Source organism: Prionailurus viverrinus, chromosome E2 (genome assembly GCF_022837055.1).
Source record: "Prionailurus viverrinus isolate Anna chromosome E2, UM_Priviv_1.0, whole genome shotgun sequence".
NCBI lineage: Eukaryota > Metazoa > Chordata > Mammalia > Carnivora > Felidae > Prionailurus > Prionailurus viverrinus.
Genome location: NC_062575.1, coordinates 15,774,696 through 15,781,243, shown reverse-complemented (window position 1 = coordinate 15,781,243; position 6,548 = coordinate 15,774,696). Strand labels below are relative to the sequence as shown.

General features: G+C 52.1%; 1 pseudogene; it reads right to left on the bottom strand.

Moving 5' to 3' along the window:
- Window positions 1-2,269: 2,269 nt before the first annotated feature.
- Window positions 2,270-4,734, bottom strand: LOC125153320 (uncharacterized; annotated as a pseudogene).
- Between the last annotated feature and the right edge of the window lie 1,814 nt (window positions 4,735-6,548).

Sequence of the window (6,548 nt, the reverse complement as noted above, 5' to 3'; positions counted from 1 at the left end):
GGGAGGTTATTCAAGGGGACGAGGCGTGGTCAAGGTGAAGGACACAGAACAAGATGGAGTTGACCAGTGTAGGCCCGCCCTTTCATTCCCCCCTTGTCATGTAGCTTACGGACCCAATCATGGGACCAGCTGCATTTATGGTGACAAGGGAAACAGAGTTTGGAGGTTTACACAAAGTTCTGGGAACCAAATGTCCCTGGGGTGGCTCTGGGACGTCTGATTAAGTTTTGTCCCCGAGCTGGTGTCTATGATCTGCCAGGTAATGTTTTGGGTGGCGTGGGGACTCCCGACAGCATGAGCAATGACATGCAGAGTTAACAGAGTTACCAATATTAGGTGGGTGAGCTTGAGCGGGTTGTGTTGGTCCCGATTGATGGCTCATCGCGTGACAAAGACCTTCCGGATCAAGGAGGGGTCCGCTGGCCGAACGTGGGTGTGATGGACCCAGGTCGCGATGCCGTCTACTTTGAGAGCGGTGGGGGTTGTCAGCACCACGATGTAGGGTCCTTTCCAGCACGGCTCGAGGGTCTCTTGGTGGTGCCTCTTGACGTAGACCCAGTCTCCCGGCCTGTACTGATGAGGTGTCGGGGTCGGGCCAGCCTCGTAGATGGCACGGAGGCATGGCCAAATGCCCTCGTGCACCGTCTGGAGCCCTCTCAAGGAAAGAAAAAGTTCTTGATCTTTAAACTGAAGCTTGGGAGTAGGGGGTGGCCTGCTAAACATGATCTTGTAGAGAGTAAAACCCAAGTGTAAGGAGTGTTCCTAACCGGGTAAAGGGCTAGGAGAGTCACCCAGTCCCTGCCAGTCTCCATGGTTAATTTGGTAAGGGTCTCTTTTAGGGTTCTATTCATTCTTTCTACCTGTCCTGAGCTCTGGGGCCTATAAGCACAATGTAATTTCCAGTTTGCCCCCACCACCTTGGCTACTGCCTGTGTTACCTGTGAGATAAAAGCTGGTCCTACCATATCTGATGGTATCTGATCCTACCATAGCAGGAAAACCATACCTGGGTAAGATGTCTTCTAGTAGCTTCTTAGCCACTGTGTGAGCTGTTTCATGCTTAGTTGGGTATGCCTCCACCCAGCCAGAGAAGGTGTCTGTAAATACTAAAAGATATTTATAACCATACTTTCCTGGTTTGACTTCAGTGAAGTCGACTTCCCATTGGGCTCCCGGTCTGGTGCCTCAGAGCCTGGTTCCTTTTTTATTTGATGTGGCCCTCACGTTGGTGAGCTGGCAGGTCTTGCAGGCAGATACAACTTGCTCTACTTTGGTGTCCTGTTGGTGAATCTTGATTCTGGCATGTCGGATTAAGTCTTTTAATTTTCCGGCCCCCATGTGAGTAGACCGATGCATGTGCTCTAATATTGAGACTCCAAGCCGGTCTGGCAGCACTAGCTCCTTGTTAGGTGTATACCACCATCCCTTTATCTCCTGGGCCATGGGGAGTTTCTTGATCCACTGTAACTCCTCCTGGGAGTATTTGGGCAGGTCTGGTAAAACTGGGTCTCCCACGTCCGGTAGTTGTTAAGCCATTTTCTAGCTCCCAACGTTAGCACCTTGGTGAGGGCTATGAGCTCTGCTCGCTGGGCTGACATTCCGGAGGGTAGAGCCTCCACCCATATGGTGTCCGTTTCGGTGACCACCGCTGCACCCGCATACCTGTGTCCGTCTCGCACAAAGCTGCTGCCATCAGTGAACCAAGTAGCCTCAGCATCGGGGAGGGGCTGGTCGGTAGCCATGTCCAGGTGAGTTGCCCACTGTAGCCCTCCTCCGGATCATGCCACTCGAAGGCAAACAAGGGTTGGCTCTGGGGTACCAACGGCAGATTGAAGAAGGCGTCCTTTAAATCTAGTACAGTATACCAGACCCTGGAGGGCGCCAAGGAGCTCAAGAGAGTATATGGGTTGGGAACAGTTGGGTGTATGTCCGTGACCCTCTTATTTACTTCCCGGAGGTCTTGTACTGGTCGGTAGTCATTTGTGTGAGGCTTTTTGACTGACAGTAGGGGGGTGTTCCAGGGAGACTGGCAAGGAACTAGTACCCCTAGGCTTCGTAGTCTCCGGATGTGTGGCTGGATCCCCTTCCGGGCCTCCTGAGACATGGGGTATTGTTTGATCCTTACCGGACTCTCTCCTGGCTTGAGCTCTACCAGGACCGGGGTCCTGTGAGTGGCTAGTCCCATCCCCCCCGTCTCTGCACAAACCGAGGGGAATTCTTGTAGCCATCTGTCTATATTATCCTCTCTCGGGAGCGCCTCCTGGTGGAGGCGGTATTCATCCTCCAGTTTCATGGTCAGGACCTGGATGGGGTGGCCCTTGCCATCGGTGACCTGAGGCCCCCCCTTGTCTGAAAGTTATCTGAGCTCCAATCTTGGTCAGTAAGTCCTGTCCTAACCAGCGGGTAGGGGCATTCTGGTATTACCATAAAGGAGTGGGATACCTGGCCCGTCCCCAAATCTACTGTTCTTCAGGTAGTCCATGAATACTGGCTCATACCAGTTGCCCCTTGTACCCAGGACTTCTTGCTGGCTAGTTTTCCTTGTGGGGTGCGGAGGACTGAATGTTGTGCTCCGGTGTCGACAAGGAAGTCAACAGGGGTCCCCTCCACTTTAAGAGTTACCCTGGGTTCGGGGAGAGGGTCCGAACCCGGACTCCCCTAATCACTTAGTTCATCTAGCTCTCGGACTTTTACTCGATCAGTCTTGCTTCCCTTCCTGCCAGCCCTTTTCGGACAATCTCGGGCCCAATGCCCTATCTCCTTGCAGTATGTGCACTGATCTTTCTGCAGCCTCTGCTTCCCCCCCTTGGTGGTTCCTTTACCTTTTCTTGCATCGTCTGCCAGCTGCCGGAGACAGCGGTCTCGTTCCTCGGGGAAGTCAGCAGTGGTAGCTAGTAGTATTCTGGCCAGGTCTCGAGTCTGCTTACTGCTGGCAGCCGCCATGGCACAAGCCTGCCTGTCCTCAGGAGGCTCCCGGTTATTATATACCTTTTCAGCTACCACCAGTAAGTCCTGCAGACTTTTTTCTCCTAGTCTATCTATTTTCTGTAATTTTCTCCTGTCTATGGCCGATTGGTTTACAAAGGCCATGATAACAGCTGCCTTGCTTTCTGGAGCCTCTGGATCCATGGGGGTATAGGTACAGAATGCCTCCATGATCCGTTCTAAAAAGGCAGCCGGAGATTCATCTTTTCCCTGTTGCACATTTCCTACCTTGGCCAAATTGGTTGGCTTTCTAGCAGCCATTCGGAGACCCCCCCATTAGAGTCTGGCGGTAGACCCAGAGCCTCTCCTTACCTTCTGCCGTGTTGAAATCCCACTGGGGCCAAGTTAAGGGGAAGGAGGCATCTATCTGAGCCTGGTTGGTGGTGGGATTCCCGTCTGCGCCCGGAACTAGTTTTCGGGCCTCATTAAGGATTCTTTCTCTTTCTTCAGTCGTGAACAGGACCTGCAAAAGCTGCTGGCAATCGTCCCACATGGGCTTATGGGTAAAAAGAACAGAGTCTAATAAATCAATAAGCCCTGCCAGTTTCTCGGAAAACTTAGGATTCTGAGCTTTCCAATTGTAGAGGTCACTAGTGGCGAAAGGCCAATAGTGATGGGGCTGATTCCCCTCCACGTCTGGGGGTCCGGTGGCTTGCAGGGGCAGAATAGTGGAGTCGGTGGCAGAGGCAGATTGCTCCCTCTGAGCCCTTTCTCTTGTAAAGGGCGGGCTTCCCACTGGAGCATTTCTGCCTCCCACTCTCAGAACAGCGTCTGCCTCCCCCGGAGGGGGAGGATGGTGTTCTTCCGGCATCCTAGAGGGGTTATATGGGGGAGGAAAAATTAATTCTTCTTCAGTGCCCCCTTGTAGGACAGGGTAGAGGGGTGCTGAAGGCTGGGTAAGACTTTTCTTCTTCTTTGTCCCCTGCAAAGCAAGAATGGGTTTTGGCTCCGGAGGGAGCGGGGCTAGGAAGGGCTTAAGCCAAGAGGGTGGGTCTTCTACAAGGTCCTACCAAATGATAATGTAAGGGAGCTGATCAAGATGGCCTGTCTTAGGCTGAGAGATGATACTCCTGACTCGGTGGATGGTAGGGAGGTCGAAGGTCCCCTCTGGTGGCCATCCGACATTGAAATTTGGCCACTCGCTAGAACAAAAAAACTGCCACCGACCCTTTCGGACTTCCACACTGAGGTTGTTAGCTCTTCCCCTCACATCCTTAAAGTGACCAATCATAATACTTAGAGGAGTAGTCTGAGTCTGTCCTACAACGTCCGTCCAGTAAGTCCAGTAAGTCCACAGAACAAAACAGAGAAACACAAAAACAGACAAACAGAGGGCCCCTAGAAAGTCTTCCAACTCCATCGAAGCAAAACTGAAAGCTAACTTAGACCTTTGAGGGGATTCCACGTCCCTCCAAAACCGATGAGGGGATTCCACGTCCCTCCAGAAGGGAGGATCCGAACGTCTTCCAAAACTCCCGGCCTGTGGTCCTCCAGTGCGTCCACTTAGACCGCGTCAGGCACTACCAGAATTTCAGAAATGAGCTCACACAGAAAAGACAGAACGAACAGACACTAACCATGGCCAGTCAAGCTCTCTGGGTTGGGGGTCCCTCGGGGGTCTTGGGGATGCCGGACGAGCCCCCAAATGTTATGCCCAGAATTCGTGATCCCCAAATACCACCAGGGAGCTGAGTCCGATGTAAAAGCAAAAGACCCTTTGTTCGAGCTAGCTCGAGCTCAATCCCCTACCTGCACTGACACAGCGGTGAAATACCAGGGAGAGAGAGCGAGTTTCAAAAGGACAAAGGTTTTATTGGGGCCTAGGGGCAGTTGGTGAGGTAATGGCTGTGGCCTCAGCCGATTGGCTGGGGAAGGGTCCGAGTCCTGTTAGGCAGGTGAGCGGGAGGTTATTCAAGGGGAAGGAGGCGTGGTCAAGGTGAAGGACACAGAACAAGATGGAGTTGGCCGGCGTAGGCCCGCCCTTTCAACTGGCATTCATGCTGGTGAAACCCTCTAGCTTTTGCAGCTATGCCAGATGTCCCCTTGGGCCTGACCTATGAAAGCCACATTGACCATCTTCTGGTTAATGGGCACCTTTGGATCAAAAGGGGTGTAGAGATGAAATGTCTCACGTAGCCTCTCATAGAACTGTCTCTGGCTCTCCTCGGGTCCCTGGAACACTTCTGACGTTTTACTCATATTTATAGCTTTCCCCCTGCTTCTTTCATGCCATTTAGTTCAGTCCTTATGAGCACTCCATCAACACTTGAGGCATTTGGGTCCTATTTGGGGTCCTCCCCAGGGAAGTGGGCCCGAGCATAAGCCTGGGTGTCTAGCGTCCCAGCCGGAGCATTCTCCTCTAATCATTTTAGGGCCACCTGGGTAATTTGGCGATGCTCCTCTGTGTCAAAGAAGGCCAGGAGGAGGTGGAGGCATTCTGTCCAGGTAGGTTTATGGGTTTGAATTATGGACTGCATTAGTTCAGTCATAGCCTGGGGCTTCTCTGTATAGGAGGGGGTATGGTGCTTCCAATTTAGGAGGTCCATAGTGGTAAAGGGTTGGTATACAAAAACACTGGCCTCCTCGGATCTGGCCTTCCTGATCATGGGTCCCCTTGTTTCCCTCTGTGGCATCTGTAGGGATCCCCAGTGTTGCTGCAGGGAGGGACTGTCTCCACTGGCCTGATCTTTAAGTTGCCTTCCGGGAGGGGTGTATGGGGTTAGGAACGGCGGTACAGGTGAGCCATTCACATCCAGAGAGGCTGATGGTGCTAGAGGTGGCGAGGTCTCAGGACAAGGGGCAGGCTCCAGTGGGGTTTCAGCAGCCAGGGCAGCTGGAAGCACTGGTGGCAGTGAGGGGTACAGTGGGGCATATGGTGCTCCCAATGGTATGGGTTTTTCAGTTTCTGGTCAGAATTTAGAGGAAGCCATGACATGAGCCATCATAACTTTACAGGTCTCTTCAATACAGACTTTTAGCCAAGGTAACTGGATAGGACCAGATCTTGCCAACAGTCAATGTAAGGAAATTGGTTGGGGTGGCCTGGATCCCCCACAGCTATCCTAAATAGCCAACTAGTTCCTTATCAAGTGAGCCCTCAGAGGGCCAGCCTACCTGAACAATGGCCAGTTCCACAGAATGTCCAGAGCTTTCTGGGAGTTAATTTCACACCATAATTTCCTGAGTATTCCATTTTGAAATTTCTCAATATACACTCTAGGGGAGTCGGTTTACTCTCATATCCACCCATTTCCTCCCCTAATGGACATGAGAGAGGAAAAAGGGGGAAGGGAGGGACTAATTTGGAGAGGATGCACACTCACTTCATCCATTTCCAGCCATTCTTGAAGATATTTCAGGAGCCTCTTAGCATTGGAAGGTTCAGTATTAAATCCTAACCCGGATCAGACTCCCCAGGAAGTCTGACGCCACCTTAAGTCATACGAGGTTGCCACAGAAGCGGGGATTAGGACTCAACACTCGCTTCAGCCCATTGGTCAGGTCGGAACCTTTTGCTATCCCTCTCATTCACACAGTCACATGGCGATCCCAACCCACTGCCC